This window comes from Mastomys coucha, unplaced genomic scaffold (genome assembly GCF_008632895.1).
Source record: "Mastomys coucha isolate ucsf_1 unplaced genomic scaffold, UCSF_Mcou_1 pScaffold12, whole genome shotgun sequence".
Lineage (NCBI taxonomy): Eukaryota > Metazoa > Chordata > Mammalia > Rodentia > Muridae > Mastomys > Mastomys coucha.
In genome coordinates, this window is record NW_022196894.1 from 73,308,283 (window position 1) to 73,318,564 (window position 10,282).

The 10,282-nt window shown below is 39.1% G+C and overlaps 1 long non-coding RNA gene across 1 annotated transcript in view; it reads left to right on the plus strand.

The window, feature by feature from the left end:
• Positions 1 to 7,356, plus strand: part of LOC116086504 — a 22,059-nt gene extending 14,703 nt beyond the window's left edge. The window contains exons 2-3 of the long non-coding RNA XR_004116959.1: positions 4,836 to 4,917; positions 7,014 to 7,356. This is a non-coding gene — a long non-coding RNA (uncharacterized LOC116086504). The remainder of the gene's footprint in view (positions 1 to 4,835; positions 4,918 to 7,013) is intronic.
• The last annotated feature ends 2,926 nt before the right edge of the window (positions 7,357 to 10,282 follow it).

The following is a 10,282-nucleotide window of genomic DNA, read 5'->3' on the forward strand; positions in this document are numbered from 1 at the left end:
TCCCAAGTGCTAGGATTAAAGGCGTGCGCCACCACCGCCCGGCATATTTAGGTGCTTTTAAAAAAAAACTTAAAAGGGAGTTCATGGTACAAAATATTTATGTTAGAAAAAGAAATGTTTAATCTTTAATTAGATTAGAATATGACCTCACACCTTTTTCTGTTCCCTCAAAAGGAATTTTCTTTAAGAAAGATATATATGTCCAAAAAATGGATTTCCCAAGCACATGCAAGGGCATTTTGAAGCCAGACACTGTAATCAATTAAAATGCTTTCCTAGAATATCTGATCACCAGCCAAGCATCCAATTTAGGAACGACCACTTTAAAGCATTAAATGCAACTGCTTCCAATAGCATTTAACCTCCTTCCTTGGAAAGCAAGCATTCATGCTTCAAAACCAATTTACTCCTTATTACTTTCCTTACAGAGTAAGAGAAACAGATAACATGGAACAAAATTAAATTCATATGTAGATCATACAAATCATAAGGTTATGGTCATGAAAAGAGTGTCTCTAACTTAGAGCAGCAAGTCGTTCGAGAGCAGTGGTTCCCAATCTGTGAGTCACATCCCCTTTGGGGGTGGAATGACCCTTTCACAGAGCTTACCTGTGACCAGCAGAAAACACAGATATTTACATTACAACTCATAATAGTAGGACAATTACAGTTAGAAAGTAGCAACAAAAATAATTTTATGGTTGGAGTCACCACGAAAAGAGGAACTGTATTAAATAAAGGGTCATAACATGAGGGACAGCATTAGGAACACTGAGACCCACTGTTCTAGAGTGCTAAGGTTAAAGTGAATGCAAGGTCATGGGAGTTTGGAAACTAAACATAGGGTCCCAAGCTAACCCACGCAAGCTGCTGACGGAAGACCTTCATCTCTCAAGAATGACAATGAATGATCTAACACAGTTGAAATTTTTTCTAATTTTAAAATAAGTGATTGATGTCACATCCCTTTAACCCAAACTCCATCTTAACATATATTACTTGGATGTTTTTACTTATTTTCATGTGCCTAATTTGTGTCGATAAATCTCTTGTGTAAGTCCACTCCAGTCTACCCTTCTTAGGCAATTGACATGCTTGGTTTGAATTTTTGTTTGTTTGTTTGGTTTTGGGTTTGGGATTGTTTGTTTGGTTGTTTGGTTGGTTGGTTGGTTAGAGCTTCCAGAACTTTCTCTAAATCTTGCTTTATAATAGTCTTGCATGGAATGTACTTTAAAAATCCCATTTCTGCCTGTCCCAAATGTTCTAAAGATGCAGCAAAAACCTAAGGTGAGCTCGCCACTGATTTGTGAAATGCATATTTTTTTTTGTAGTTAGCAGAGGAAATATAGATGTCCTCACTGGATGCCTGTGTGCTAAAGTGTCACTGTGCAAAGTTTGTGGGGTGGCCTTTAAGGGATGTACAATCACCAAAGGATTTTTATAAGTGGTACAAGCTATTGCCCACCTCTTCAAGAGTTAAACTTAATTTCTGAAAAACTGATTGGAAGAGGCAATGATAGCTTCAGAAGATCAAAATGGATTGTAATTCACACCAAACACATCGTTACACATGCATGCACACACAAATATACATATACACAATATATTCTTCCTAGGTAGTTTGGGACAGTAACTTATAACCTTGCTACTTTCTTCATCAAAATCAACATTCTTCTCCATTCCTCAGGGCCCGTAATTCTTGAAAACAATAATGTAAAAAATTGATGGTCTGTGGCATGCTAGGAGAGATAGCCAGAATCCCTGACATCTGCCATTTGGTTCTTGATGGGTAATCCTTGTGAATCTGATAATCTACAAAGGCTAAGAGGATTGAAAAAATCTAAAATAGTGTGCAAGTGTTCATCAGAATGACTTGTATATTTTTTGAAGGTCAAGGAAAAGCCCTATGACAGCAAGCACCATGTTCTCAAACACTGAATTAGTATCAACAATATTCAATTAACACACAGCAGTCATGGGGGGCAGGATAACAGCCTGAAATGTGTAGTAAACCCTCAGTCATCTAAATTCGCTTGCTAAGGCCTTTGTGATAATCCAGCAAAAAGCTAAACTGAACTCCAACTCTATACTCTGAATGAGAATTGTAATGTAAATATGTTTAGAATAGCAATCTGCATAAAATGAATGTAAAGTGAGCATTTTCTAATAATACCAACAAATTCATGCAGAGAGGTGACTGGCAAAAAGCAGATAAAATAAGAGAGAAAGGGAGTAGAATGAGGGAGAAAGGAGAAGAACTGTCCTTTTCTGGGTCTGTTTCTTCTACATTTCATTTGGGGGTGGTGTCCAGGAATGAACAGGGCTTATACCTTCACAGCAGTGAGACTGCACTTCGTGCTACAGAGTTACCATGTGCAGATAGTTAAAATACTTAAAGCATAGCTACAATCGCAAAACGGTGCCGCCGAGCTTAGCCGGTATGTCTGTCTTACAGAGTAGAAAATATGCACTCTTACAAACACTATAGTTCATTTCTACCCACCACATGCAATATGAAAAACTGGAGGACACACAAGCCTTTAAACAGACAGGCAGTGAGGACTGAGTCTGTAAAACTCTGGACAAGTTCCCAACGTTCTCAGGATCTTCCTTTTGCCATGTTTCAAAGACTATCAACAATAGTAATTATATCACAGTACCTTTGAGAATTTTATATGACTTATTGTCTGTATGTGTATATAAAATCATATGTGAATGTATCAATAAATAAAGTACATTGAATAGTCCCTGGCATACAGCAAACATTTAATAAATGTCAGCTAATGTTCTTGTAGTGGTGTAACACAACGGAGGCTAAGCAAACTTATATTATGGGTAAAGTAGGAATTTTATCTTAAAAACTATATAAAATACTGTCTATGACTAGAAAAGAAGTGAGGAAAAGAATTTACAAAAATTTTAGAGAAAATCATCTCCTCTGTGTTTGAATTTTTACAGAGGATTCCTTTTTTTCACCATGTAGTGATTCTCCAGCATGGTGATAATTTTTTTTAATCCATGTCCTCCAAGCAGACAGCCACGTAGACTAGCAGCCTTTGCTGGCTTTCATTTGCAGATGATTAATGGGCAAGAAATTTAATTGTTATTTATTTTTAAATTTTAATGAAGATATGAATTATTTAACTTTTGCTATACATACAAAAAATGCAATATTAAAATTGCAATGTACCTAGCCTCTCCCAGTTTTGTGAAGTATATCAAATGAACTTATCTCAGGAAATATTTATGCAGAGTGTGAAGGAACACCAAGAATGATGAGAGGCAGCCGCTGCCTGGAAGCCAGGCCTTCCTGTGAAGACGAGCCAGTACAACCAGTACAGTGGAGTCATTGCAGACAGTCCTTACTTCACAAGGCTGAACTTGTTTCTTTTTCTTTGCTCTTCTTCTTTTTTTGTTACTTTAACGTTTGCAGTAATGATACTCAACAGATATTTATACTTTGAATTTTGAATTTTCTCTAGACTAGGAATACATGGCATGATATCTCCTGGGAGCCAGCTAGTGGTCATAGCCACACCTTCCAATTAGTCATCCAATTCCTAAAACTGAACTAACAGGATATGGGGTAGCCAGTGCTTTTGTAAGGACAAATCTTCAATGGGTTACATGACACATTCAGTGTTTTATTATAAGGTGGGATTTCTGTCAGGTGACTGTGCTCAGTGGTTAGACTAGGCAATGTAAGTGTTCCGGACATATTTAAGGTCACCTGGAAGAAGCTATGGTGCTCAGCTGTCTGCTTACATTTAATTTAGTGTGTGTGGGGGAGGGGGTCTATGTGTGTGCATGTGTGTATGCATGTACTTGTGTGTCTGTGTGTGTGCATGTATGTGTGTCTACATGTGTGTCTGCATGTATGTGTGTTTATGTACATGTTCTTGTAATGTTTGCATGTGGAAGATACGTGCTTATGAATGTGCGTGGAATGTGTGCATGGGGGGGGCTCATAGCTAATGCTAGGAATCTTCCTCAATTCCGCTTTGGCTTTTTTTAGGGGTGTGGGGAGGGTGTCTGTCAGAGTCCAGGGCTCACCAATCTGAAGAGACTTGCTGGCAGGATCCCCAGAGCTGAGGTTACAGAGTCCAACAAAAGCCTCACCTGGCTTTTAGAATTTTCATAACAAAGCCATCTTTCCAAGCCCTAAAAGTGTTTTTAATATAATATTTGTAGTAATTCCTTGAAATTTTCATACAATGTTTTTTTTTTTTTTTGCTTTTTGAGAACTTTATGCACAAGTACTACATCTTTGTCCACCCCTCCCCTTATCACCTTATTTCCATATTCTCCCTCCCAAATTGATAACTTCTTTTTAAATTATTACTGCAACTTCTTTTTAAATTATTACTGCCGTGTGTGTGTGTGTGTGTGTGTGTGTGTACGCATATATTTGTATATACAACCTATTGAGTCCACTCACTTTTGCTCACGTGTACATGTGTTCGTGGCTGACCACTTGGAATTCGACAGCCTAAGTGACAACTCATCCCTGGAGAGAATTGATTCTCTTCTCAGCAACTATCCCGTGCCCATAGCTCTGCATCAAGGGGTTCGACTTTGTGGAATTTCTTCCACTCACACTGGCATATCAACTGATATTGTCATTATGCCTAAGCCAATCTCATTCAGTCAAACATATTGTAGAAATTCATGGGTGCATGTTTCCTAGGATATAACATCTAGCAACAGGCATCTGGGTCCATTCCATCTTAGAACCTCTTCCCCGTCTCCTGTTCTTCTGACCCCGCAGTCCTAGGTGGAGTGGCTGTATCATTTGGCATCAGACCCACCACAGATCCTTGTTCTCTGCATTTCAGCCACCCTGGATCTCTGTCAGAGTTGCCATCTGTTGCAAAAAGAAGCTTCTTTGACAAAGGTGAAAGCATCATTTACCTATGGGTAAAGAATGGCGCTTAGAAGTCGCAGTCATTTAGGAAAGCCTCAGTAGTAGGTCTTCCTCTCAGGTGTGACCTCTCTGGCATGGGGAGCCGGCCAGGTTTGTGGTACCAGGCATGAATTTATTCTCACTGAGTGGGCCTTACATCCAAGTAGACAGCTGTTGATTACTCCCAAGATACAAGTGCCACTATTATACAACAGGGATATTTTGCCTACATTTTTTAGACAATAATTATTTTTCAGTTTACAATGTTATCTCAATATAAATGCATCATATAGCCGGGCAGTAGTGGCACATGCCTTTAATTCCAGCACTTGGGAGGCAGACGCAGGCGGATTTCTGAGTTTGAGGCCAGCCTGGTCTACAGAGTGAGTTCCAGGACAGCCAGGGCTATAGAGAGAAGCCCTGTCTCGAAAAACAAAACAAAACAACAACAACAAAACAAAACAAAACAAAACAAAAACATAAATGCATCATACATCAAGGAGGGCCTGTAATCCTTCTCTTTAAATTATCTTAAGGGGAGTAGCCTTCCTTAGAATGAACACTACTTGCTATCTATATCCCAAATTTCCTACAACTATTGACACACTATTCACAGGGTTACACAGCAGGGAATAAGGCCGTTTCTCTACTAATCTTTTAAGCAATTTCTCCTACATGCCTTGGCAGGAAGCCTGTAACAGTTTGAACAGGCTTGTATACAATATGTGCAGCGCAGCCAAAACTCATTAAGTGCCTTTGTCTCATGCATCTTGAGAAACACAATATCGCACCCCTGATGAGCCATACCTCGGAATGTTATGTTAACATTAAAATCACCAGAAAACATTAATTTACTAGTCAGGTTACATCTCTCAGCAGTATTTAGACAATGTTCTGGGGGAATCGATCTGCCTATCACCCAGTATAAATGAAATGCCAGTGAGTTTTCCAGGTCCTTCAACCACAGGTTATGAAAACACTCTAGGAAAAAAAAAGCTTAGTAATGAATTTAGAGCAGAATAAAGTTTTAATTGCACTTAACACAAGCTTTCCCTTCTTTCTAGCCAAGATTCTCACAACACTCTCCTTATGGATCACTTTATTTCAGAGAATTTAGGCAAATATTGCTATCTCCTTTTTACTTCAGTCTACTGCTGAGTCCATATTTTACTTGGCCTATGGTGCTAATATTCTACATTCACACTTCCCCATGGGGCAGGCTACTCCTAGAACACCTTTCTCCTGTAAAATACAGCCAACTAAGAGTCATTTCCCTCTTTTTCTAACTGCTTGATTCATCACTTCTGAGTAACCAGAAGAAGAGTTGACCTTGTCTTAACCCCCTTTGTTAAACACTATTATCTCTTCCTTCATACCACAGAATGCCATTATCTAAATTTGCATGTAAAGTTTCACTTTTTCTTCTGTGCCACATTATAACCCCAACATTATGAGGTTGTTTGACTGATGTGGCCAACATTTTAGAACACTGCCCAACACCAAAATTCAGTCATTAATTATTATGAAATAAATATAATAGTCACCCTAATGAAGTGAAGTACCAAAACGTTCTATTTCGCCAATCAGTGCATTGGTCCAGCGAGTTATCCGTTATTCATTTTCTCATTAGTACCTGAGACATTGCTTGACTAGCAAGTGAGCTGTCCTTTATTCCTCAATGACAAAATCAAATAAACTACTGGACAATCGGAGCAATAAGGCGAAATTGATCTTTAAGGCTGACCAAAAAAAAACCTAAATCAACAAAAAATAGTTCAATGTAGTCACTCGGTATGGACAAGGCCAGCACACACAGGGCAAGGTTCAATTGCATTTGATCTAACAATCAAAAGGTTAGTTTTTCCCCTTTGGCCATTTGCTAAACTCTAAATTTAGATATGCTCAATATTGAATACTGTTTACTCAATATTGGAAATTATGCTAAAGCAATAATGATAATAATGTAGTATTTATTGGCTTATAAAATAATTCTAATTAAAATACACTGACAATGTGTCAAATGTTATTAGATTTGTTTGTAATAGATAGTAGACTAGGTACAAAACTATATTTTGCTACTGCAAAGTTCCTTTATTTTTATTTTGAGCAGTACCAGAAGAGAAAATAGTGCTCACTGATTTGCCAATAAACAATATTAAAGGAGAAAGCAAACAGAATGATCTATCTAAACAGCTGAGCTCATCATTCAATAGAATCCATAAGAACGACAGGTCATGTCCTCTGACCGCTATTTTTAAAGACCTGAAAATAACAGTACTATAAGATCAGCCTTATTCAGATTCCAAGACTGATGAATCAGTGTGGCCAGAGACAAACAAAGCCTTGGAACAATTTCTCAGGAGTTTGATTCACGTGGGGATTTGGTAGCAATGCAACTTTTTTATTTACAAAATTGTTTTTATAGACTCAATAAAGATTAAAATATAAAAGCCCACACGAATACTTGTCCACTCTATTCCTGAAAAAAAAATGTAATAAAGTTAGACAAAATAATCCAATGAAAACCCTGCAGAAAAGACAGCCAGGCCAGCAGGCTGTGATAGAATACCGTCTTGGACTGCTGATAAGGGCAGGGCTGAGGATTGATTTTGAAGCTAGACAGCACAAGGCCAAAGTCTGGATTCTTGCCTTCCAGCCACGTTTCTAACGACTTGTTTAACCCTTCCTATTTCCTTTCTTTCAGCTAGTGATCAGGGATCAGAATAGAACCTACTGCAAAAGATTCCTTGTTATGACATATACATCCCTGACAATAGCAATGAGCGCCTGGGAACTCATAATTTTTATTATTGTTACAACGACTTTTCTTGTACCCAAGGAGTTTTCTCACCATCAATTGAGTTTATGTATGTTCGTGTTTACACGCTTTCCTGTCACCCTCATAGAATGAGACTTACTCCAAGAAGCAAAATTTGATAACTAATCTCCATGGTCAGTCGGCTTCTCAGGATTTAGAACCAACTAGATGACATTAACTCTGGAAAGGTCTTTAAGAAACTTCATTTTGTCACACACGGAGTCCACAACAAAAGGCAAGTTGCGTCGCCCAGTCTCAGCGGATACAAATACAAAGCATTCCTGCAACCAAGGCTCAGCCAACATTAATGGGAAAGCAGCAGGGATGATTGACTGTAAGCGCCAAAGGACTGGGGAGTTTACTGTGAGATCCTGTCCTAGTAATATCAGAAGCTGCACCCACGAAGTCTCACCAACACCTCTGACCAAATGGGAACTGAAAAACCGGTTACACCGAAGCACATGCAAAACTACACAGGTAAAGAAAGGATCGCAAGGCCTCAACCCTACACAAAGAACTTGAGGTAATTGAGGAAAACTGGAAAAGAGAAAGGCACTCTTCTCCCCGGGAAGAGCACACCAATTGATGGTCCAGTGACAAATGTTCAGCCTCGAACACATACGGACATGCGCATGCGTACATAAACAGGTTCAATTTAGGACTATACGAAAATGTGCATGCAAGGGCAATTACTGAAGAGGACTGAAGAAGAGTAGAGTGGGTGTCTGAGAAGGTCTGGGGGAAAGCTAAAGAAGAGATGTTGCAATTAGATTATAATTCTAAAAATAACGCCAAGACATTTCTGGTGATGTTTAGTTGAGGAGGGAAATTCTAAGGGAATGAGGGTGGGACCCAGCCTCAGGCAGAGATCTCTAAGTGAATAAAAAGGAAGGAGAAAGAGCAGACACCACACTCACTCATCTTCCTCTCTTCCCTGACTGTGAATAGGATGTGAGCAAACACCTCCCCTCCCGGGACTGCCGCCTTTCCTTCTCCACCATGGACCTCCAAAGCTTGAGCCCAAACAAACCCTTCCTGCATGCTTTTTCTTTTTTCTTTTTCTTTTAATTTTAATTATTTATTACATTCCAGTCCTTGCCCGCCCCCTCCTGCCTATCTTCCACGGGCTTGTTTTTTCAGGCATCTTCTCAGAACAGGAAATGTAAGATAACCACACCCACCCCAAATCTAATGAGTCCTCAAGTGTGAAAAACTGACCTTCAACAGAATCTTAATTTTTTTTTTTTTACAACTAACTGTAACTAACTGGGGTGGCAGTTGTCTGAAATAAGTGCCAATCAAAGGTCATCGCAGTCTGCACAGTGGCTGTGGCCACTACAGTGCTAATTTGAGTAAACAGGGCCATCACCGTTAGTATGCAAGTATGCAAATTGGGCAAAGAACATATTTGCGAGTAGTTTTCTAGCTGCGTTACCCATTTTACTGGAGCCTATCTCACAAACACGGCAGCCCAGCCCAGAAGACTGATCTTTGCTGTAGAAAGCAATTGTCACTAACAGAGAAGCATTAAAGGTTACCCACTCTCAGCTAAGCAGTTTATTTACTAAGGGCACAAGAGCTTTAAAGTCACCCAATGTGGATTCAGAGACCTGGGTTACAATGCTAAAGCTTCCCAGTCACGGACTGTAGGATGGATTAGGAGGAATGTCCTAGAAACAAATATATTGAGGGAAAAACAAACACAAACAAAAACGAACAAACAAAAAACATCTTTGCTGTGCCCTAAGGTTTCAAGCATTTTGCTGGAGATCTTCTGCTTTGTTAGGACTCCCAGGATGCACTGCGCAAGGCTACCGCGACCCAGTCAGTGATAGCCCTTTACAGAAGCCATTTGCATTGCTCCCTAAGGGAAAAGATTATTGGCAGCAGGTATTAGGAGGCAGGTTCTTTTTTTGTCACTTCTGGTTACTGTTTATATACATAAAATGCTGAAGGTGGTTCTCAACCTTCCAAATGCCGCATCTCTTAGTACTGTTCCACCGTTTGTGGTGACCTCGGCGGACCAGAAATTATTTTTGTTGCTAGTTCACAACTGTAATTTTGCTACTGTTATGAATTGTAGTGTAAATATCTGATATTTCTAATAGTCTTTGGCGAGCCTGTGAAAAGGTCATTTGATGTCTCCCACCGTGGGGGTCGAGACCCACAGGTCCAGAACCTCTGTGTTAGGGTCTATCCTATTGAAATGTCAAACATATTGTAATTAGGGAGCAGTCACTGGGAAAATCCAGTTTCCTTCAGTAATACTTCTACTATATCCCAAGCTTCAAACCTCCTGGGAAATCGAACTCTTCTTGTAGGCATGGATTAACTTTTGACTTGGTGTCTTTGCAGTTAGCAGTTCTCAACAGCACCGTGTTTCCTTATTTCTGATTATATTCTATCTTGAAATAGTTTATCTAGAAATAAATATATTGAAAGAAATAGCTGACAAAGGAAAATATATTTTCCCTATCAGAGTAGTCAATATTTTCCTCTTAAAGAAATGAATAAATATGTTTTTTCTCATGGAAGATATTTTCATAAAAAAAAATTTAGAC